Source organism: Rhinatrema bivittatum, chromosome 2, assembly GCF_901001135.1.
Source record: "Rhinatrema bivittatum chromosome 2, aRhiBiv1.1, whole genome shotgun sequence".
NCBI lineage: Eukaryota > Metazoa > Chordata > Amphibia > Gymnophiona > Rhinatrematidae > Rhinatrema > Rhinatrema bivittatum.
In genome coordinates, this window is record NC_042616.1 from 55,070,953 (window position 1) to 55,096,552 (window position 25,600).

The following is a 25,600-nucleotide window of genomic DNA, read 5'->3' on the forward strand; positions in this document are numbered from 1 at the left end:
GGGGAGCAAGGAGGAAATCTGGTTAACCCTTTGAGCCCCATTGTCCCTGAATTCAGGGACGGCCCAATATCAACCGGTATAATCACGTACTGAATAACCAACACTAATACTAAAAATAGCACATTGACAAAAATTATTGGTTTTCCCGAGGGAAATTAGGGTTGACGGCTTTATCGCCATAGGAACCTAGGGGGTCAAAGGGTATGTCAAAGGCTCCGGCTGGCGGAGGGCTGAGCAGGGGAAGCTCTTTCTGAGGTGCTGGGTAGGGAGAGCTCGGTTTTACAGCAACTGCTTATGTTGCGTGCCCAGCCAACCTCTGAAGGACATCTTGAGTGTGGTCTATTTTAACGTCACTAGAACCGGGGCTTTAGGTTGGTTCCCCCACTCCCCACCTCTCTTTATTCTGGGCAATTTTGGGCAACTTCCTGAAGGTGGGTATAAAGTGCAGAGATTTGTCAATGTGTGATGCCTGTTTTAACAGGGAGAAGGGAAGGAGGCGAGAGAAATGGGGTGAGCTGCGATGCCTCGAATAACCACACTCATAACCCTAATTGTCTATTTCTTTTTTTTTTTAATTTTTTTATTTATGCTGATTTTAACAATCTTACATAGAAGAAAAACAATTAGTTACAGATTTTGCATACTGTTCTTGCAAACTAGGTAGAAAATACTTTTTTTTTGAGTATTCAATGAGTATATTTGGATTTTTAGCTACTCAAAAAAAGAGTAGCTAAAAATCCAAATATACTCATTGAATACTCCAAAAAAAAAAAAAAAAGTATTTTGAGTGTGGTAAGGAAGTTTCATTTTGAGGTTCTAGCTTAGTTGGATCCAATGCCTGGAGCCATCATTTATGTATTTTATTGAATTACCTTGATTTTTTTTTTTAATATATCGGTATAAAGGTGTTTAACAAAACTAAGAACATTAATTCATGTTAAATAAAATATAGTATAAAAATAAAATGCAGTCACGTGATATGGTGACAGGCTCTCTCCATGATTGTATTTGCCAAATAAATGTTGGTCTCCCATACTTAAGTGACTTTCTAAGAGGAAAATGACCAAGGAATAGATTCCTGCGCTCTGGCTGGGAAAAAAGTGGAAAAAAGCAAAGAATAGCAGTGAAAAATGGCACAGACAAGGAGAGCCCACAGGAGGAAACAGACTCTGAGGAAGAGTGGCCTGCCTTGCCTAGATCTAAAGGCACAGAGAACTTGCTTCAGGAAATGTTTTGAACAGATTTAAAAAAAAAAAAAAAATTATCGGCAGATATTACCACGAAATCCTCAGTTAATGAGAATGCGACACGGATCAGAGGTGGAGGACTGGATGGCAATGATCAAGATGGCGGCAATGCAAAAACACGAGCGGAAACAGAAGTGCTAGAGAGGCAGCACGAGGCCTTACTGGAGAAGATGCATGATTTAGAAAACCGGACGGAGGAAAATATTAGAATTGTAGGTTTACCTGAGACAGAGGAGAAGGGAAGGGATCCAGTGTGGTTCTCAAAATGGCTACCGGAGGTGCTAGATATCGAATATAAGAAGGGCCTGGTAAAAACTGAGCGGGCGCATGGTCCTTGGCAGCCCCAATGGCACCGAGAGGGAGGCCACATGCTGTAATCATCCAGCTGCACAGAAATGTCGATAAAGCACGGATCATGGAAAAGGCTCGGCAGCAAAGAAATCCTTCATAAGGGGGGAGAGAACTTTATTTTCCCGGATTTCTGGCTGCCAAAACGAAGAGCAGCATTTCAGGAGGTAAAACGTGCAGAAGAAAAGAAACCTGCCGTGCACGATGCTGTACCCTACTCGCCTTGGGGTCACTGCAGGCAAAAAATGCTACACATTTGAGACCGTGGACGCAGTGAAGGTATTCTTATAGGGCCTGTTTAAATCTTTCCGAAAATATTGGTTGCAGGCTGGTGTGTGGGGGGGGGGGGGAGAACTGTTGGAAGTGGGATGACATTTCGTGATATGGAGGGAGTGAAGGCTGACCACCGGGAAGCAATACGGAAAGACTGACCCCCAAGATGTAACTTACGAAAGAAGGTACTTTGGCTATCTTTTTTTTTTTATTTCCTTTTTTTCTGGAACTGGATGTTTTTCTTAATACTGAAGGGAGTGTCGGGATGCTGTTGGAGTCTGAGCATGCTGACTGGCACAGAGGGAGTCCTGCGTCTCTGCGCCTCTCTAAGGGCTAATAACCTAGATTGCAGATGCACACTTGATTTTAAACACTTTTAATATACAAGGGCATTTTTGTGGTGCACATGCACTGTAGTGGCGTGCAGTGAAGAGATTAGGTTAGGGATTATATTCTACCACAGCGAGCCCTTTTTTAATGACTGTTATACTATCCTATGGTTTCAGCACTCAGCTACACAGGATGGCTCCCAGATCGTGCATAGATGTGCTCAAGTTTGTATCTAATGTACTCTTTATATTTAAAAAAAAATTTTTTTTAGCTGTGCACCAAAACAGGTGGCGCAAGGGATCTTTTCTTTTAGATATATACATGTATTTTTTTTGTTCTGGTTGTATATTAGCTCTGGATAAAATGCAGAGAACTCTGGACAGAAGGTTGCCATCTGGAAACTGCAGCTTGGGTTTTGCAGGAAAAGCTGAAATATTTGATAGAGTATAGGAGAATAATCTGTTATCTGGAGCTGTAGAGTGGGGAGGGGAGAGGAAGGGAAGGTGGGGAGATGGGGTTGGTGAGTTAGAATTGTGGTTAAGGGGCAGAGGGGTAGGAATGTTTGAGGTGCAGGGGTGGTTGGGAATAGAAAAGCTGAGGTGGTGATATCAGGATATGGAAGGGTGGAGGTGACAACATAGAAGTGAAGCAGAATTTACAAATAGGGAGCTCTGCAGTGGTGCAACCCCGAGCTACATAAGATTTTGTTCATCGATTCTTATGAAGTGGGGGTGTGGCTGACTTGCAAATTGTTTCTTTAAATGTGTGTGGGGATATCTACACCAGTAAAGAGGACCAGAATGCTTCAGTATTTAACGAATAAGGGGGCAATTGCCTTTCAGGAAACACACTTGATAACCTCAGGAACATAACCTGTCCCACCCGGCTTCTTTTTAATTTATGGCGGCATCTTTGCCATCTAAATGGCAGAGGTATATGCATTTTAATTCACAAGACGTTGCCATTACAGGTTAATAGAACATGTGATCACGAGGGGCGTTATGTTATTGTGGAGGGTATTATATATGGATATGGACAGCTGATTACATTGCTCAATATGTACAGTCCCAGCATAGGATGGCCTGCTTTCTTTAAGTTGAGTAAAATTCTGGCTGGGTATGATGGCACTAAGCTGTGTGGGAGGGGACTAGAATTATAGCCCAGATCCTAGAATGGACAGATCAGGGAAATCAGGTGATCAGGGGTGAGGATTTCGGGACATAATGCAAATTATATAATTTGGAGGACGTGTGCAGAATGAGAAACCAGACAGTTAAAAAAATTACTTTTTTTTTGCCTCGACATCAGAGACTTTTTTAGCTTTTTATATATCGACATTCATGGGTACATCATGCCGGTTTACAACATAACTGAAGGAGGAAATTACAAAAAACCAGGGTAGGGGGGGAGAGGGAGAAGAGAATAGACTATTTTTTGTATGTAACCAGGGGTTGGCTGTAGCAATGGTGGATGCAAATATTTTAACCAGCGCCATCTCTGACCACCATGTGGAGCTGGTACGTTTTGGCCTAATTGGAGGGGTAAGGCCTGATGGGGTTTGGAGGTTAAATGGAACATTTTGGGGGCAGAAAGCTTTCAGGGAAAGAAAATAGCTGAGGTGCTGGATGATTTTCATCTGTGCAATCCTCCCTCTGAATATGATGCTTTAAGGTGGGAAGCCACGAAGGCAGTGGTTAGAGGGCACGTGATCTTGTATGCAAGCGACCAAAATAGGGAAAGATGGAATAAACAGAATGAGTTAGGAAAACGAATTTAAATTAGAAAAAAACACAAGTCTAACTACTCATCAAATACACTCAGGCAGCTCAGTCTGGCTAGGGATAAACTAAAAAAATTACAAACTTGGTAGTAAAAAAAAAAAAAAAAAGACAATGTGGTTTATGAAGCAAAAGAACCTATGAAGGGGAGAAAGGGTCATCATTGAAAGATAAAGGATAAAAAAGGGCAGACTAACTTATGGCATTAAAGATGAGAAGGGAGACCTCAAAAGAACCCCATCTGATATTAGATTATTTGCACAGTTGGAGCCGGAGGAACAGATCAAGGCTCTTTTAGATCCCTTGAACCTACCTAAATCGGAAGAGGGAGAGGGGCCTGTTCTTTCCCGAGGAGGTGACACCAGAGGAAGTATTAAGAGCAATCAAGTCCTTGACTGGGGGGGAAGAGTCCGGGACTAGATGGTTTTTCCATTGGAGTATTATAAGACCTTTTTAGAAAAGTTGGCCCCATAGTTATGTTCTGTTTAATTTCTTGCGTTCCCCAGGAGCTAGAATGGGAATCCTTTCTGAGTCCAGGATAGTACTTATACCAAAACCCAGTAAAGATCCTCTGGAATGTACAGGCCCATCTCCCTTATAAACACAGATATGAAGAAATTAGCAAAGGTTTTGCAGTTTAGGCTCAAGAATGCTTTACCTTGTTTGGTCCACCTTGACAAACGGGATTCATAAAGGGGGTGCTCCTCTGTAAACACTCGGAGGTTATTAAATTTACTGCATCTAGCCACTAAAAATGTTATTGCTGGAGAGGTAACTTCAAAGGATGCGGACAAAGCATTTGACTGGGTATAAATGGCCATATGTTTTTTATTTTGCAACACTTTGGTCTTCCAGAGAGGGTTTTATTGCATAGTTAAGGGCTGTGTATCCTGTGCCACTGGCAAGGGTGGAATCAAATGGGATTGTATCGGCCCCGTTTGTGATAGGAAGGGAGACCTGATAAGGGTGCTCCATCCCTCCTATTGTTTAGTCTTACAATAGAGCCATTGACTCAGGCAATCAGATGTTCCGAGGATATAAAGGGCTTTTGTATTTAACAGTAGCCAACATAATGTGGATGATGCATTAATATACCTGGCTGAGCTAACAAAACCGCTGCCTGCATTGATGGAGTTAATTGATAGATTCAGGGAGTTTTCTGGGTATGTTAATTATTCAAAATCAGAATTGAGGCGAGTAGGTCCTCCCAGGAAAATTCCGAGGGAAGTAGAGCTGTTTTAGAGGGCTAGATGGGGGTTTAAATATTTAGGTAACTAGATTTCTAAAATTTACCACAGTTTATATAAAGATAATTACAATCCCATTGTTAAAAAATCGATTTGAAAAAGTGGTTTTTGCCATTTCATTGTTGAGCAGGGTGAATTTGATAGATTGCTATATCCTTTTATGTCCCAATATTAACGAATGCTTAGCAAGAAGCAGTTGGCAATTTTATATGGAAAGAAGGCACCTAGGATCAAATATGATATATTGGTTAAACCAAGCGGTGGGAGGGCTGGGTCTCCCTAACCTACAATGGTATTATCGGGCATGTAGACTAACCTGCTTGCGGGAATGGTTGAGAGTTGACGCAGAGCAATCATGGGTTGCTCTGGAGGAAGGCTCTACTAGGGGGTGTAGTTTGGCTTCATTGCTAAGTATGCCATGGGGGAGACAAATGATGAGTGATCGCTCATAATCACACCATAGTTGTGCAACCTATCCAGGTATGGAGACAAGTCTAGTGCTTGTGGTACCACAGGGGAAGAATTGGGTACAGATTTAACATCTTTGCAGAATCCACATCTTTCTCAGTGTACGTCTTCTCCAGATATGGTGTATTGGGAGGCTAACAATTTACAGTTTTGGGGGCAGGTCTGGATGAATGGGAGATTCAAAACATTTACCGAATTAATGAGGGAATTTAGCATACCTGCAGGTACAAAGTATTTATACGTTCAGTTAAGAGTCCTGGCCCCCTTGACTGTGATTAGAATCATTGGAAGACAGTGAGGGGATTGAGGGGGATAATCAGTTGTAAATCCAGAGCTAGACATTTGATTTCTGTTATGACAATCCGATCAGCTGTTTGTGGGACAGTAACTGCAAATGATTTAATTCATAAATGGACCATAGATTTGTGGGACACGTTTAAGAGAGACTGTAAATCAATATGGTTATGATCTGTTACAACATGTAATAAAAGCTACAAATCGTTTTATAAGCTTTTACATAGGACCTACCATAGCCTAGTATTTTGTTTGCTAAATTTAGCAGCACTGGTAACTGCTGGAGAGGATGTGGGCAGGTTGGGTCCTATATACATATGTGGTGGGGATGTAGGGAGGTGCAGTTTTTCTGGATTGTGGTGACTGAGGATATTAATCTGATCAGTGGCCAACAGTGGAAGAGGGTCCAACAGGAGCAGAGGCTGCAGGAGACTAGTGGGACCATCTTCATGCGGCTCATTTGATCGCGCACCGTTGGGGAAAACTAAGCCAGAGGTGCGTGAATGGAAGGCTAAGGTGGCTGAGATCGCAGTAATGGAGAAGACTGACTTATGCTCAAAGATAAGCTGGACAGAGATGAGATTATATGGGGTCTCGTGGCGAGAAAGAGCTAGAGGAATAAGTTGAAGATGGGTTGTGAAAGGGGGGACATATAGTAAGAAGGGAGCGTCTATTTTAGGGGGATTCAGCAGTTGGGATTGTTTAAAGAGGATGCTCGACATTTGTATGATTCCTGCGTAGTAATGTACTATAGAAAAGTGTCTCAAAGGTTTGATAAATTAAAAATAAAAAAATAGACAATGCATTACAACAAACCTCTGCAGTAATCACATTTAATTGAATATGTAATGAACTGAAGGTTTTAGATGTCTCTGCCTCATCCCAAGTCACTTATTGTCATTGCAGTGATGCTCATGTGCTAGGCTCCTGTCTGGGGCCCTGCTGATCGATCATTGGCACTAAATCGGACTACAGGGTTTTCAATACTTTGTTCAATTTTGTTTTTCTGAAGCAAAGACACAGCCACTCATGTACTGCAGCTCCTGCAGTGGGCAACTTAACTCAGTGAACCATATGGAATTTTTTTCAAAGGGTGCAAGTTTGTCCATTCAGCGTTACTCGGGCTTTTTCCCTCCACGCACTGTTGTACCAGTTTGGGGAAATAATCCATTTATTCACAACACGATGAATCCGTCGGTAAATAGTTCATACATAGCATCATAGAATACAATGCAACGGTAAAATGTAGCGATAACCTGAAAAGCGTACCCAACATAAATCATAGGTAACTTACAGCCGTAGCCTAAACCCACCCCACTCTTAGTAGGGAGGAGTAAGCAACTGGCCATCTACTCTGCTCCTCCCCATCTCCCCTCCCCTCCCATGCTTTAGAACTTAAGGTAAGAGTGGAAAGATCTGGAACAATTCTTCTGGGTTGGTTTGTTTTTTGTTTTTTTTCACCCTGCCTGGAGACCTTTCGGCTGTGTTCCTTGAGAGAAACCAAGTTCTGTGTTCCCCCCTCAAATACAAGGGGAGCAAACCATGGCAGTAAACGGAGAATAGTTATAATATATGCAGCGCTGGTCGTATGTAAGAGAACAAAACCTTTCCTACTCGTGGCTTAGTTTTTGGCACTGTTCCGGGGCGTGCCACTTTTTGCTAAGCAGGTGTTCCCACTGGGGAGACAAAAGGGAACTGTCAAATCCGCCCCCAACATACATAGCGAATGTGCACCTTTTTTTTTTGTTACCGTGTATAATGTGTACAGCGCCGTGCTGCTTTAACATCTGCCAGCACAGTAGGGTATCAGAATTTGAGGTCTTTAAATTGTGAAAGCTGCTTCTGGCGTATGCCCCAAGTAACTGACATTAACTGCAGCCTTTCCTTCACATAGAAATCTAAGATGACATTCTGGGTCAATGTATCTGTCATACTAGACATCCAATTACTGCTGCAGTGCACAGGATAACAGTTTCTTGCGCCTGCAAATAGCTTGCCATGGTATCTGGTACATGAAACTGCTAGAACAACTGGCTAACCAAGCTAATTAGTTGAACCGCTCAAGGGTATGAATATAGTAATTCCTATAGCTGCTGGGATGGGGGGGGGGGGGGTGACAAAATACTGTCCTTGCCTCACCTAGTGGCCAACTCAAAGGAGCAGCAGCCGCCTGCCGTTCATGGCAAGCAGAGGTGGTTGCGATTATTACTCCTGGGGGAATTCTGTGCAGACAAACTTAAAATTCTGCAAACTTTATATTGGTCAAAATAAGTTTACATGAGTCTAATTACATTTTAAATTAATACAGAAAAAAGTTATTACTTAAAGATGCAGAATTTTAAATACTTTGAGCAGAATTTCCCTAGAAATTCACTGTAAGTGTCCCTTCCACTCGTTCTCCCTTCTCCCCTGGCCACTTTGCCCTCTCAGACCCCAACTCCTCCACCCGTAGGCTCAACCCCTTCCACTCTATCGCCAGTCCCAGCGTTTGACCCTGTTCTCAGTACTGCCCCTCACTCAGGCTCCCCCTGTCCCTCCCTCTCTCACACACATGCTCCCTCTCTCTAGTACACATACACACACCCTCATTCAGGCTCCCTCACTCTCTTGCGTGCACACATCCCCTCATACAGGGTCCCTCTTTCTTGCATAAACACCCACACAAGCTCCCTTTCTCTTTCACACATTCATCCTCACACAGGCTACCTATGTCTGTCTCACACATTCACAGGCTAGCACCCTCCCATACACACGATCCCTTTTTCATACACATGAGCTCCCAATCTCTCACACATACACACTCCTTCACAATCTCCTCATGTAGGCTCCCTCTCTGAAACCCACACTCAAGCATCCTCCTCGCTCTCTTACCTCCCCACGCTCTCACCCTCCTGCTCTCTGCCCCTCCCCCCTCCTCTCTCACACACACATTCTCACCGAAGCCTTCCATCTTCGCCGCGAGCGGAGCAGGCTCCATTTGCTGCACACGGGGGCCTTCCATCTTCGCCGTGAATGGAGTGCGTCCCATGGCATGCCAGGGTCTCATCTGCTATTTTCTGCACAGAATTTGGCAATTCGGGGGGGGGGGGGGGGGGATTCTGTGCAACTTCTGAGCTCCACAGTAGTGCAGAATTCCCCCAGGACTAGATTATATGCTACATTATTTATTTAGCACTTTTATATACCGACTTTCCAATAACAGAATTACTGATCAATTCGGTTTACATTCTAAACAGAAACAATGACAAGTTAATGTCTTACAATGAACAGGTGTATGGGGTTAATAACATAACGTAAATGCTACGGAGCCTAATGTAGGCTAAAGAAACAGGTGATAGGTATAAGGCTGGGTATTTGATTTTAGACTGCCAAGGATTCGTAGATGACCTGAGAATTCTTTGGGGGGTAATAGAGAGTTCTAGAGGTACAGTACATACCGTACAGGGCGTGCACTTGAGACATACAACTAGGGAAACTCCTGTCTGTGGATGATGTTCTATCGTTTGCAACAGGCCGAGAGGAAAAACCCAGAATAAAAACAAAAATCATGCACACTTTGCCCCTTTCTTGACCTTTTATTTCTGGTTTTCATTCTTTATTTCTGAGAAGTGGCGGGTGTCTGCATATAGCCAAAGCAGGATTGATAGCATTTCCCTATCATCCGTCACCTTTTCAGACAGTGAGGTGAAACGTTCAGATATCACTCCATCTGTGTGCATTTTTTTTTTGTTCCAAGCATTTCATGCTGACAGTGAAATGCACAGCATAGGCCAAAGTGACAGCCAGGTGTAGAGCAGTATTGCATGAGGTATTACTGCAGACCAGACATTTTGGAGACTGATGCAGTATATAGGTCGTGTTTCCAACACGACCTATATACTGCATCAGAGAGCTGTCAGTGCAAATTTGAGACCAACACAATGTGGAAGGCAATTTCTTTTTTTGAAACAGGTTATATACATTGTTGGTGCACTTGCATTTTAATCCCTTGCATGGATTGCATTATTTATATCCCCTCTACACACCCTAAAGAGTTAAGGTTGCTGCCTCACTGTTCCTGAACTCTTGTTCTCCCAAAGCTTGGTAGTATACGTGGCCCGAACAATTCAGGATTGTACATGTGCCAGAAGATGGTTTTTGTGGCCTCATTTCTTGATGGCCGGTATGCTGTATATTAAAGACCTCTAGCTTTTGCGCAGTTAAGCATTCTCCAGAGATTAGAAAATTCAGCAGCAAGTCTCAGGATCTGTAGGGATTCTGTAGCACATTTTGGATGTAGCCTACATTTAATATGCACCCAGCTTATATACATTTTAAAATGTAAAGCTTTCGCTAATCCTTTTTTTTTTTTTTTTTTCTGGGATAGATGTAATAAAGCCAGGGGCTCTTGCATGAGCTTGAAAGGTGGCGTGGACTTAGGAGTAACATTAGAAAATTATTTCTTCATGGAACGCTTTCCCCGGGGAAGTGGTAGAAGCTGACTTGGTATCGGAATCCAAGAAATCCTGGGACAGGCATAATAAGAGGATCCCTGAACTGCAGGGAAGGGTAAAGCCCAGAGATAATGTAGTCTGGGTGGGTGGGGAACCGCAGCAGAGCACACAGGGCTTAAATGTCTGCCCATTCACCCTCCTTGCATTTTTTTTCCCTTCGTTCTTTTCATTTTGATCGTCTTCCCTCATCCCCTACTCTGGCTGTACCCTGTAGTTCTGCTTTCTAAAGGTGACTTACCCTCTTATTCTCTCCGGCCTTGCCTCCATCTGGTTTCTCCCTTTTTTTTATTTAGTGTAAGATCTGGAAATTCACCCCCCTTTACTTTGTGGGGGCCTTACTGCTGCCGTCTGCCACCTCGGTTACTGTTTACGGTCATTGCGGTAGGAGTGGGGCAGCGGCTGTGAAAGGCAGGCAAAGCCGCTCGTGATGGTGGTAGGGAGGCAGTGGGATTGCCAGTGCACCTTTGACAGCAGTTGGGTGATGGCAGGCGGGCAGGGCTGCTTTCTTTGAGGCAAGAGACCCGACGGCTGCCGAACCGGGACAAGCTGGGGGAAGATGATCAGGATTTCAAAAATCCCACTTGCCCTGGGGTGTGAAACGACTTTCTCAGAAGATGGGCAAAAGGCGCAGCGTCTTGGAGCCCTGAGAGGACGGGGGGAGTGCAGGAGTACATGGCAAGAAAGTTCCGGAGGATTGCTCATCTCTCAATCCCCCCCAAATAGTGGGGGAATATGTAAAACTAGCCAGCCTGTCAAAGGGACGGTTAAATAGTGTGAAGTGCAGGAAGTGTAAAATTGAGAGGTGTGCTAGTAGAGAGAATTGGACATTTCAGAGAGGGGCGGAGCTAGATTACCATACGTGGTGGTAGAGAGTGGATTGGACAGTAGAAGGGCAGAGCTAATTTTCCATACGGGGGGGTGGGGAGGAGTTGCAGCATAGGGAGGGAGGAGAGGGGCGGAGCTCAACTTGTATACAGCCATACAGGCACGGAACAACTTTCCTCTCTATTATATTTAGATAATAAGCCTAAATGAGGCTACTGCTTGACTAGATGTGTCAAATTTTCCCATGGTTCCCTTTCTGTTTACTTGAGAACTACTCTGCCCGTCGCAGGGCAAGACTGGTGGTGCGGTGACAAGTCTGGGTCCCTCAAGGCTGCACACCAGTCTGATTTTCAGCGTCTCCACCACGAACATGCTGAGTTGCCTCTCCGTTGTATGCCAGTATCTCTGTATATCTCAGCCACACTCTTGGTGGATATTTTGGCGGCCTTCAAGATCCTGATTGCTCCCCTTCAGCCTCCTGTCAGCGTTTGTTCCACATTGCCCCATGGAGCGGGTTCTGCCAGGGTACATGCAGCAAACTTGAAAGCACTCGCCATGCGGGACGGCCTCATGATCGCCATTGCACTCCTCTGAGCTGTTCAAATAGAAGAGAATGAGCTGTGGACCTGGAGCGGTCTTACATGGTAAGTGATTTCACCTTTTTAAAAAATAAAAAAAAACTTTGGCACTCTTTCAGGAACCATTCCCCTCTTATTCATGGGTCCAGCTGGTCTTTAAACAAGTTGGAGAGACTGTGAAATCTTGGTGACCCCATCTCTTATGGTCCCATTTCAGTGCACTTAACTTTCCCACAGTCTGGCACTGAATTGTGTGTGCAAACAGGTGTGAGGTTTTAGGAAGCTTAACAAAAAAATTCAGATGGGAGGGAGTTCATTGTCTAAGTGTAATGCAGCAGTTGTAGCAGCATTTTCTAAGGTTGTACTAAGTTTTCAGTGCATTTCCTATTGAGTGGCCCTTTAACTTCGTCTCTTTTGTGTAAGACTGCCTAGAACATGGCTTGGGCCCTCTCAGCCAGCTGGTTATTTGTATGCAACGTAGTGTCGCTATGTTGAAGCGCATCCAAAAAAGTTATCTTCTCAGAAAATAAAAATCTGGCAGACCGTACATGTTGCATGAGTTCTGAAATACTGCATGCCATTATTTGTCCCAAACAGAACAAGATTTAGCCTCCATTATTCACTGAGCAGTGATGGAGAGGGTCAGTTGATTCTTGAATTGCAGAGAGAGAGAGAGAGCGCTTTTAAAGGAAAAATGCAAGGCCATGGCTGCCTTGAAAGAGTCCTAAGGATCCAATTTTTTTTCTCAAGGCTGTGTGAGATCCTTTCTATTGGACCAATGCACAATGTAGTACGTGAGCTCTCAAGGTCATACTAGATCCTGTATCATCGGTGAATCTGTTTGCAGTTTGGTAACCTTTTTGTATGAGGCTTGACTACTGCTGGAGTAATGGGAAGGAAATTGGCAGGCAGGTCGCAATCCCGGCCTTACCTTTTGACTCTTAAGCAGCACGCATGGGCTTTGAGCATCCACGGAGCCCAGCTGGAGCTTTAATTCTTGTCTAAGCACCTTATACAGCACCTATTAAATGAAAAACATGGCCTGTAGACAGGGCCTGCCTGTCTCACTCTGAAGTGAGTTCAACTCCCCCCAACCCTGACTCCCAAAGACTGGAAGCAGCTTTGTGCTAAATCATAAATGTGCTTTAATTTTTTTTTCAATATGTGAGTAACTACTCGCAGCATTTTGAGTGAGGCTTGCCTCTAAATTAATGAAGGTAAAGAGGAGTGGTGGAAACAGCACATGAATGTGTGATTGATTTGCTTTTGACCACTCATTGCAAGGTTCATGCAAATACATTGCCTTGGTAATGTGATTTTTTTTTTTTTAATGCATTCATTGTTTGCAGACTCAAATCTGGGTCACTAGCGCCTGTATGAGCGTGCGATTGCTGCCTGCAAGAGACGGCTGTAATCTATTAGTCTGAGAAGAAGCTGGAGAGAGAAGCTTTGCTATTTTAAGCACGGTCTTCGTGATTACTGGCTCACGTTGCAAAGTACCATTTTGAACACAGGCTCCCATGGCTTATTACCTACAGTCTTTTATTAGCTTTTCAGCTTCTTTCTCGGCCAGACTCCTGCAAGCTGTGAAGTTTAATTTTAAACCATCTGCAACGATGCGCTATAGGCAAGGTACAAAATAAAACAAATGCATAGGTTGGTTGGTTTATATGGCTCAACAACCACAAACTCAAATTGATCCACACTAATCCAAACCAAGCCACCCATCAGTATCCCCCTACCCTTCCTTTCAACAGCCCCCTTTACAACACAGATTTGGAACAGGGTCTAGGGGCCCACCCAGACCCCAGCTTTACAGTGGAACCCCCACATCTCAAAGGTGGCAAGATCCACCTTCCTATACCCGCGCCGGATCCATCTGCAACTGCTTTGAGACATGCAACCTTGCTGCTGCTGCTTCTACATGCATTAATCGCCAGCCGTGTGGACTAGTGCAGCCCCTTTTCATCAGCTTTTCACATTACCTCAGATGCCTCCATCTCCTACAGAGCATGGCTGCCAGAATCCTAGTCGGGACCAAAGCAACAGAAGCTGCACTGGCTCCTGATTTTAGGATGTAGTTCAGAACTCAAGTCTTCAAATGTGTAAACAAACTAGCCCCTGGGGTCTCCGTGACAGCCACTAAATCCAAATCATGGAGGAAGCTGACGTGGATGATATGGCTGTCACGGAGATCTGGTACAGGGAAAGTCATGACTGGGATATGGCTATACAAACAAAACAAAAAGAGAGCCAAACCGGAGAAGAGCGTTTGAGGCACGGCGTCCCAGAAGAGGAGTTGGGCACCACTGAAAGGATAACAGCAAGATACATACATCTTTTCAGGATTGTCGGGTACAAGGTTGCTTATTTAAGTATTGGCTCCTGAAGAAGCAGGATTCGCGAAACACCGGCCACTGTCAAGCCACTAATGGGAGAAGATTGATACTTAATGTTTTCACTGAAATCAATAAAATTCATATAAAAATAAAAAAATTATTATATTGAACTACAGGTTAATATAGAAGATTGACAAAATCTTTATAATACTGCAGATGTAGTCCGGACGGCCTTTTTATTTTGTAAGGCACGTTGTCAGGCTTGCTGATGCGGTTACTAATATTTTTTTGTAGGATTAATTGAAAATAACGACTGTAAGTGTTAAGATTTGGATATTTTGGTTTGGAGATCCCTTTCTTTGTGGGATATAGCTATACCAGGCCACAGTCTATTCAGGAAGAGAGGAGACATGGCACTTCATTGAAGACGGATGATTTACTGTGTAGACTCGCAAGGGTGCAGACGCATGCCGACAGTATATTTTTTTTCAAGGCTTGTACAGACTTTATTTGTCAAGTATGGAAGCTATTTATTCATATATATGAATTGTCATTAAATGTATCGTGTTATGTTTAGAGCGGTTGTCCAGGGATTCAATTTGGGCGATGAGGAAATATATAGACATACATTAACATATTGGTGGGTGAGCTTAGTGAAGTGTGTAAGTTCTTTAGATACTATTATCGGTAGTGATAATACTACAAGTTAAGATGTTCTTTTGGTTTGTAGGTGATGTAACTCTCTGGATATATTGTGACTGTTGCCAGGATAGTTCAGTGTGAAAACATGATTGAACTACGATCTGCATTCAGTCACACGACAGTAAATTTAACTGCATAACCCGCTTGTTTCAACAAATCAGTTCTTGAATTTAATGAGTCTTCCCCTGACAAAGCCACACAGGCAAAACAGGGCCTGTTGTAGGGACATTACTCACGGAATCTGTGAATAATGGATTATAGATGAAACAAATCAGATGGTACGAATGGTCTTTATGTATGTGGTTGATTAAATTATATGTTGGCAGGCCTGCTATTTTTTACTTCTCTCATTAACATTTGCTTATTTTTAGTGGGATGTGTATGTATGGGGTTGTATGAATGGATATATATGTGATGTATTGGTATTTTTATTTTGCAAATATGTATAATACACAGGATTTACACTTGTTTTTGTAACTTTGTACTTTATTTTGTGATTTATAGTTTAATTTTGTATGGTTTTTCAAATTATAATGGTTTATTGCTTATTAAATTAAAATTTAATTCCTTGGTCTATTGGGATATTATATGTATTAGGAATTTTACACCTCTATCTTGTGTATTAAAAAAAGAAAAAAGCAGCAATATTAAAGCAACAGCATTGCTAGACTTACAAAATGAGGTGGCAGTGTGGGTTAATCGGGAAAGAGGGAACGAAACATTGGTGAAATATGCAGACCTCCATTACAAACAGAAGAAATGGATAGAGATTTAAAAGGATATTCACAGGATTGCTGTGAAAGTGGAGGTGCTAATGCTATAGAGGTATTTCACTCTGTCAAATGTTAATCTGGACAGTGCAGCTGTAGTGTCTTCTAGGAGCAGGAAGATCCTGGATTCTTTGTGAGGAGAACTGTTCGATCAACTGGTAATGGAACCCACACAGGAGGCGCTTACCAGCGGGGACTATTTCTGACGTTCTAGTGTGAGATCACCTGGGATCCAGTGACCACCGGATGGTTTGGTTCAATATTAGGACGCAAGAGATGGTTTATTCTAAGGCGAGGGTCCTAGAGTTCAGGAAAACTAACTTTCTTAAAATGAGGGCATAGTCATTAGCTGGATGGGAACATCTAATGGAAGTAGAAGAGCAGTGGACAAAACTTAGATATCAGGGCAACTAATCTTTTTGTCTGGAAAATAAAGGTGAGGAAAAAAGACCGCTATGGTTTTCTAAAGAAGTAGCTGAAAAAGTAAGTGGAGATTAGCATTCAAACAGAGTGCAGAAAGAGGAAGACAGGCAATATGTGAAAAAATTAAGAAGCTGAGAAGGTCAGGAAAGCAAAAACTCAAATAGGTACAGAAACAAGACTTTTTTTTTTAATGTTAGCAGCATTGTGAGACTCGGAGGAATGTGTAGATACTGAGGAAAAAGCAAAATTGCTTAACACATTTCTGTTTGGTGTTCATTGTGGAAGGGTGTGGAGTAGGATCACATAAAACACACAAGTTTGGAAGTGAGAGAAACCTCAATCGATTTTCAGAACAAGCGGGTTCGTGAGCAGCTAACTAAAAGTAGATCAAGTGATGGGGCCGGATAGGATACATCCAAGGGTACTAAAGGAACTTGGCGATGTCCTCACTGGCTGACCTTTTCAATGCTGTTTTAGTCTGGAGTAGTTCCAGAGGACTGGAACAGGGCGGATTCAGTTCCTATTCATAAAAGTGGAAGTAAGGAGGAGGGTGGGGACCTACGGACAGGTTAGTCTGACCTCTGTGGTGAGCAAATTATCGGAATTGCTGCTAAAACTGAAAATAGCGTAGCTTTTGGAATCCAATGGATTACAAAATCTGAGGCAGCAGAGGTAAAATCTTGTCAGACAAATCTAATTTTTGAGTGGATGACCAATGTGTTGGATCAAGGGAGAGTAGTAGATGTGTAATGTACTTGGATTTCAGTAAGACCTTTGACAAACCATATAAATTTCACCCTTGCTATGGATCTTAGAGTGACTGGGTTAGAAATTGGCAGAGTGGGAGGTGACAAAGGGTACTGGTAAATGGCATTTTCTCTAAGGAGGGGGATGTTACTAGTGGTGTGCCTCAGGGATCAGTCCTAGGACCGGTTCTTTTCAACACTCTCATCAGTGGCATAGCAGAAAGATTGTTGCAAAAGGTTTGTCTTTTTTTGCTGATACCAAAATCTGTAACAGCGTGGACTGCCAGGCATTTTTGAGAAAACATAAGGGAACTAGTGAAATTCGTGAAATGGACTAGTCTGGCAGCTAAGATTTAATACTAAAAAAAAAAAAAAAGCAGAGTAATGCATTTAGGATGCAAAAACCCAAGAGGCACAGCCTTGGAGGTGAAATTCTAAGCATAAAGGAAGAGCAGAATCTATGGGTGGTTGTACCTGATCTTAAGGTGGCCAAACAGGTGAATAGTGACAGCAAAAGCTAGAAAGATGCTTGGCTGCATCTATATAAACAGGATGGAGACTCTCGAGTATCTACTAAGTCATGTAAAGCGTTATGGCGAAACTGAATGACGAGATATAAAACTCGATAGATAAATAAATGGTCAGTGGTCTTTATCCCCATTAGCTTTAGAATAGATCTTTAAATCCAAACAAAGATGAAAGAGAAGATATGATAAACATTTAAATATCTCAAAGGTTTCCATGCGTAAAGTGAGCCTTGGTCAATGAAAAGTCTCTAGAACAAGGGGTCATGGAATGAGTGAAAGGGGGTAGACTCAGGCATAATCTTAAGTATTTTTTTACAGAAAGGGGTGGTCAGTATATGGAACAGCTTCCTGGCGGAGGTGGAAAAGGGACAGTGTAAGAATTAAAGAAAGCTTGGAATAAATACGGAGGATCTCCACTTCAGAATAATCTACAAGGCCATTCTCACCATTTTCAAAAACATCCATCAATTAGCTCCAATCGATCTCCATATCCCCCTCCGATTACACCATTCAACAAGACCGACAAGAGGTGCTTACAAAGGATCACTTCAAGTTCCTCCAGCCAAAACTACCAGACACATCACGCTTAGAGATCGGGCATTCTCCACAGCCTGTCCAACTTTATGGAACTCCATTCCCCCGGATCTCAGAATGGAACCCAGCATTTCAACATTCAAGAAAAAACTCAAGACGTGGCTGTTCACACAGGCCTTTCCTAACTCCAACATTATTTAACTCCCATCAATCAACTCGCTTCGCTAGTATTAGCTTTAATAGCCACCTCTTACAATGTTATTTATACAATGTTATTCATACTTATATATAATTATCTGATCTCCATTTTCCTTCTCACTCCAAGTTTTTGATTTCCTTGTTATATGTAACTGCTTTTCTGCACTATTGTTCAAATTGTAAAGTTTTATTATAACTGCACCCCTGTTCCTTGTGAACCAGCATGATGGGACTACTGTCTTGAATGTTGGTATATAAAAAACTTAAATATAAAAAAAAATAAAAGTGATGGGAAATACAAAGCCTAAGTCGAGCAGATGGACAGACTAGATGGTCCATACGGTCTTTCTGACGCCATGTTTCTGAGTAACTCTCCCAGCTTGTTTGTTTATTTATTTGATAAGTTTTATATAGTTATTGGTAAAGCCATCATAACGGTTTACATAGTGAACAATTTTTCAGGGAAGTTTTGAGATATAACAGAGTGAACAATTACAGGAATAAACATAACAAGTCTAGGAAGTAATATAAGGTTGGATGAGGAGGGAAGTATGTTAGGTTGTAGATTATAGTTGTGAGTTCATTTGAGAGTTGGTATGTGCAGATGAATGGGGGTCCGTGAAGAATTTACGAAACAAAGTTTTTAGGTCTTTTTTGAAGGTTTTTATGTTGTGTTGAGTTCTCAGGTCTTCAGGTAGAGTGTTCCAAACATTGGGGGAGGCGATGGAGAAGGTTCTCTTGTTGTTGTTAGATGAGCATCTTTGATGGTGGGGATTAATAAGTAGTTTCATAGTATCTGCCCTGGATGAAGTAAATGGTATGGAAAACTGAATATCGGCGCATAAGTTGTAATTTACAGCTAGGCAGGAGAACAACTTGCATAATGGAGCTGAATAAATATTAAGCAAAATGGGCAAAAGGGCTGACCCCAGCAGAACGCCTGAGGTGGTACTGTAAGAACATAAGAACTTGCCATACTGGGTCAGACCAAGGGTCCATCAAGCCCAGCATCCTGTTTCCAACAGTGGCCAATCCAGGCCTTAAGAACCTGGCAAATACCCAAACACTAAGAGGATCCCATGCTACTGATGCCAATAATAGCAGTGGCTAATCCCTAAATCAGCTTGATTAATAGCAGTTTATGGACTTCTTCTCCGAGAATTTATCCAAACCTTTTTTTTTTTTTTTAAACCCAGCTACACTAAGTACACTAACCATATCCTCTGGCAACAAATTCCAGAACTTAATTGTACGTTGAGTGAGAATTTTCTCAGATTAGCTTTAAATGTGCTACTTGATAACTTTAAAGAGTGCCCCCTAGTCCCATTATCCGAAAGAGTAAATAACCAGCAGAGTTGATCCGGTCGTGTGATTTGTCATGCAGATCATTTTTATACTGTACCAGCGATGCCTGTATGTTGTAAGTCATGCAAGAGAATGTACTACAGTATTGAAGGCTGCTGTTTATATCCAAAAGAATCCATATAGAATCTATATTGGCATCAAAGCCACGTAACAAAAGGTAAAGAGGAGAGTAGTAAAACTCTCCCTACTATAGCCTTTTCTAAAACTTTTTAGTCAATGTCCTTTTCTTCTAGAAAATGTCTGATAGGACTCCTGTTTCAATGAGCTTAGTGTGAGGAAAGGTAAATTAGAAACAGGGTGGGGAAGTTGGTCAAGTCATTAGGATCTGTTTTGGGTCTCCCCCCCCCCCCCCCCCCCCCCCTTGAATAGGTGAAATCGTGTGTTTTAGCTCATCAGTGTTTTTTCTCCAGTGAAGAGAGGTTGACAGTCAATTGTAACAGGCTTTGACTAGCATATATCAATATTGCTGTTAGTCCGTCTCTTAAATGCTTGTCAGTTTTTCATTTTAGCTATAATTCTATATTGTTTGTCGTAACAGGTGTAAAAACATCCCATAGTGAACTGACAGTGCTTTGAGAAATAAGACATAGGCAGATGAATCAGCAAATCATAGATTTTTTTTTTTTTTTACTTTTATCTAAGAAGAAACTTCCTAACTGACAACAGGACTCTGTTGAAGCCTCAATGAGAGCTTGTTTCTTGGTGAAGGGACCTCGTTATTTTAAACTGAATTGTTAAATGCTTTTTGTGTCCTGACAGTAGTAATAGAACAAAAATGTGTGTGTGTGGAAAGGAGGCTGGAGTGTAGGTGTGAAAGGAAGTGGCAAACCATCAAGTGCAGCCCTGGGGTGTGGATTGTGTGAAACAACTTTTTTTTTTTTTTTGGTAGATTGACAATTGCAGGGTCTGGCGTGCTGCAGGATGATATCGGGCCACTCAGTATGCCTGCTGAGCCAAAGATATCCCTGCACAAGTGTGGCAGAGTAGTGGCAGGGGGGGGGGGGGGGGGGGGGGGGAGTTCACATGCACTTCACCAGACGCCTGCTTAAATGTTCACGTTCCCTTGAACCTGACCCGCAGCCATCGGCTGCATGGTGAGTTTTCCGTGTGCCCCTCTGCAGGCGGCTGCCTTGTTTGTGAGTTATGCCTTAGCTGAAGATTTGAGGTGTGCATGCCCGTGCTGGAGCGGTTCTCTGCAGGCAGCTTGTTTCTTATAAACTGGGAAATACGTTCCAGTGTATCTGGTGAGTGAATAGGGGGGGTCCATTACGCCATAGCTACTGAGTTAAGGGCCGTGTTTGTGCACCCCTTTGCTCCCTGTCCTCGCATCTGGCCAAGCACATATATAGAGAGAGACCGCTGGCCTTATAAGCATGTTTTCTGACAAGTTACATAGTTCAATGGTGCATTGACTGAAAAAAAAATTCTTAAATTTGTTTTAAATATGCTTAGTTTCACAGAGTGCCTTCTAGTGTAAAGAGCATTCCCTATTAACCTGTTCCATGCCACACAATTTTAATAAACCTCAGTCACATCCATTTTGGCCTCCATGCTGAGGAGCCCTCATCTGCTTAAGCCTTTAAGGGAGCTCCATCCCTGTAATCCCTTAAGGTCCTTTTTGCAGGTGGTAACTCCTAATCTGGAACCTAGCATGGTTTATACATAGTTAAGGTTTTCCCTTATAGATTTAATCTATTTTAGATGCCCAGTCTTGCAGTTTTATGCAGTTCATCAGTTTTTATCAGCTTGTAATTTTAACTGTATTGAATAATTAAATTACAAATTTGATCATCTTGCTCTGTCTGGATCGCTTGTGAGTTTAATGAACTAGTCTTGGTACCAATCCCTTGGGTACTTCCCTATTCACTTCTCTCAATTGGGAAAACTGACCATTTTATCTCTTAACCAGTTACCAGTCTACAATAGGACATTACCTCCTATCCATGACTTTGTAATTTCCTGTATTTCATGAGGTACTTTCAAAAATGCCTTCTAAAAATCTAGATACACTATATTGACCAGCTCAATCCTTAACGTATTACATATTCAGAGAACTGATGGTAAGGCTCAACTTCCCTTGCTAAAACCATGTTGGCTTTTTTCCTAATTACCCATGCCTGTCCATATACCCAGTAATTAACTATAGTTTTTACCATTTTGCCTGGCACTGATGTCTGGCTTTTAATGGGCTGTAGTTTCCTGGATCACCCCTGGAGCCCTTTTTAAAATTAGTTACACAGGCTACCTGCATTGTTCTGGTACAGTGGCAGATTTTAATGTTAGTTTAACGAGAGCAGGTCTACTTCTTTATACTTTTATTCAGATCTCCGGGGTGAATACCATCAGGTCCTGGTGATTTATTGCTATTTAGTTTGTTTGCTCTAACATATCCTCCAATTTAACAGTGGTTTGCTTCAATTCCTTTGACTCATCACCTTCAAAGAATAGTTCTGGTGTTGATACCCCCCCCCCCCCCTCATAGAAAGGCATACTTAATCTCAGCCAATTGGCATTGATTAAGTGTGCCGTTCTGAGGTCTGTAAATGAACCAAAAATTCAGTATTTCATGGTGTATTTAAATATAACTTTTGGGTCATTAGCTATTTGATATGTTGTATTTGGTTTTGGCTGTTACCAACCTGTCAATGAATGCTTTGAGAGTACAGAATTAGCTGTTGATATCCCCCCAACATCCTCTGCAATAAAGTCTAAAGCAAAGAATTGTTCTGCTATGGCTTGGTCTGAGTGCCCTCTTAACCCCCTGGCCATTAAGTGGTCAAACTGACTGTTATAGGTGCTCATGTGTGCCCCCTCCCCCTTACTGTGAAATAATTGGGAGTTTGTGAACCTCAAGGTTGCTAGTCTGTACAGAGCTTGGCAGCGTTGGACACAAGTTCGGGGAAAATCTTGGCTCAACCTTGCGACAGAACTAGGGGAAGAAGGGAACATTCTGGTAAAGGATGAGACAAACTTCTCTAAATAGGTTACCGAAGGAGGAATTGGGAAGGTCAACACTAATTTTGCAATGATGTGATTGGAAGGGGGGAGGGGAAGGGAGGATGGACTGTCGGCATCTGAAACGTTTTTCCATAAACTTGTCTAAACTTGCATCCATGGCACCATAGATTGGTAATTGGTATAAGTAAGTGTTTTAAAAAAACAAACCTATTTAAAAAAAATTTTTTTTGGGTAGTAACTGCAGCTCAATGCAGGTTACCCCTCCCCCATGCCTTCTGTTAAAGATAGCATATGGGTGAGGCTAATATGGAAACAATGAAATGTTAGGACAAATCCATATTTGCATATCTAATGTGGCACATAACTTCCCCTCCCCCCCCCCATCCTGCTTTTACTATTTTGCCTTTCTGTAAATACTGGCAGTAACGCAAGTCCTCTAAATTTGTTGTTTGTTTTTTTTTTTCTAGTATGGTTTCCTTGTTATATCTGAGTAAAGGGTCTTCAGACAAAAACCTGGTCATGTGTAGAATTGGTATTGTTTGGACTACATTTTTTTTTCTTCCTGCAGCATATAGTGATCATGAAGATGCGGATCTTGAAGCTCCTTAGACTTTACCACCTTTGTTTGTTTGGGTTTTTTTGACCTTCACATTGCCATTCAGTTTTATGTGCATAAAATCTATCACGGCAGTGACTGTGCCCATATGTGCGTGTTTAAGCGCAGATTTTGGCATCTTGTTTTGAGTTCTGGGATCTTGATTTGTAGAGCTTCCACATTTTTACCTGAAATTGAGTGGGCCAGAGTTAGCAGTCGGAGAGAGCATAAGGAAACCTGGGGAGGGTTAGGCTAAATGTTTGAAAATGAGACTTTAGTGCTAGTAGGGAGAGAGAGAGTCTGTGCTGCTGTGAAAGGGACCCAGTTTGGTATTCTGGTTTTCTGCAGTAATGCTGTGGGCTGTAAATCTCAACTCCTCAGACACTTTATCTTTTTCCAGCAGGGTTCTTTGCTACAGATGCACAAAATCAAATTTTTCTGGGGAACAGCTTGCCAAAAAAAAAATAAATTGATTTAGTGGAATCCCCTTGAGCTATGGTGATGAATTAGGTTATTATAGCAAAATCAAATTTGACAAGCCAGTTCATCTCTAACTGAGCATCTTCAGCTGTCTGCTAAAATTGACTCTGCAACATTCAACACAACTAAAAGGAGTGGCAAAAGAGAGGTTTTTACTTCTTAGGTGGTACTGCATTTAAAAAAAAAAAAAAAATCGGTTGAATGAAACCATAAAACAAAAGCTTGCTGCCAGCTTAGCATGGTTAATGACTCTTAGAAGTAAGCTGCTTTTGATGCAAATCCTGTAAGTTTTTTACCTCTTCCTTCTATCTTTCCCACCTGGCTGAATCTGGTCCTGGTTACTATACCACAGGGAAGGTGGAGCTAGAGAGGAAGACACAAGAGTGAGCTTGGGGCAAAGGTTAGAACTAAATTTATTTTATTTATTTCTTTTATATACCGACATTCGATCGAAATATCACATCGGTTTACAGGAAACTGAGAGAATAGGGCGGGGACTACCCTATTTTACATTGTAACAAGGAAGAATGTAACTACATTACTATGTAACTATATCACATTGTAACATTAACAGCATAACAAGGTAAATTATAACTATAACTAATCTGTTCAGTCACATATTTACACTTGATAATCTTTTCTTTAATTAAAAAACTCAAAGCCAATGTTATAAAATACACAATATAATCATTAGCATACTCGTTAAAGTAAAAAACAAAAGAAAATCACAATGCACAGGAGTACCCACCTACTGATTGTTTGGCCAGTAAAATAAGACCATGTAAATCCCTATATCAGTATGCTCTCCCCAAAGAAAAAAAATACAAATACATCTTAACACTTGTAAAATTTACATCTGTCACTAACCGTTCCAGTGCAGTGGAAAATGTCAGGACCCAGAATAAGCCATGCTACCAAGCCGGTGGATATAAATTTTTAAAAATCCATAATCTAGGACTAATCTTCCTGCCCAGCATCCAAATGCCTCTTGGAATAAACAAGGCCTTGATTTGCTGGAGGAAAACAAAATAGCTTAGTTCCAAACATCTTGCGCGCTCGCGGAACCCCAGCTCCACGACAATGGTGCAGAAGAAGGGGAAAAACAATCCTTCGCTATTAGGGGAGGATAGGGCCCCCCACTAAATCCTGCTGAGACTCTACAAATCTCTGGGGCTCATAACGGCAGAGGAGGCTTGATAAAGACATCTGACAACAATTGAAAGGTTTTTTAAACCTGATCCTTTGTGCTATAGGAAGCCAAGCACAAGCCCTGGGGGGCTGGTTGTGATGCGACGTGGTCCGTACTTCCTGCTTTCCGTCTGTACAAGGTGCATTCTGTGGCAGCCGCAGCTGTTTCAACCTCACCACGCGAAGCACTTAGAGGATGGCAATCCAGGCTCCCTGGTACCAGTGCATGAACGGGGGTCAGAGCTTTTCTGTCAAGCAGGGGGGGACGTGCTCGAGTCTGTCTTAATGACGGTCGTGAGGTTTCGGACAAAATCTGACCATCTGCCGATAGTTGGAAGTTCAGACTGCGAACCGCGTCTTTCCAGTTCGTACCCCAAAACTGATAGAGCGACCTATGGATTCTTGCACCCACGGTTAGTCTGTCCCTGCTGGGTTAGCTTTAAGATTGTCGATCCAACTGTATTGCCACTGCCTGCAAACAACCATTGACGTCTGAAGTTGTGGCAGTCGGGTCGTCACTCACCTTCGGCAAATGGATGTCCATTAAAATTAATGGCCCATCAGAACCAAAAAAAAGGGCACTTTGACTCGTTCTGAACAGAATGAACTGAAAATAGCCTTTCCCAAAAGTTGACATATATTTTTGGGCCCCTCCAGCACCCCCCATGAACTAGGGCTGGCCACTCGCACCTTCCATGGGGGGTCTTGAAAGAAGAAAGGGGCAGGAATGTCACCCCCCCTCACTTGCTCCTGCCCTGCTGTGCCTTGGAAAAATGGTGCCGGCCGGTGCCGTTATTTTAAGAGATGTGGGGGTGGCTTCTGCCCCTCTCTTCTTGGCAGGCCCCCATAGAAGATGGGCCTAGGGTCAGAGGGGCCATCGGGTAGGCCCAGGCC

General features: G+C 42.4%; 1 protein-coding gene across 16 annotated transcripts in view; it reads left to right on the forward strand.

Annotated features, from left to right (window-relative positions):
- MAP4 (microtubule associated protein 4) overlaps nucleotides 1-25,600 on the forward strand; it is a 456,329-nt gene that overhangs the window by 221,716 nt on the left and 209,013 nt on the right. The window lies entirely within an intron of this gene.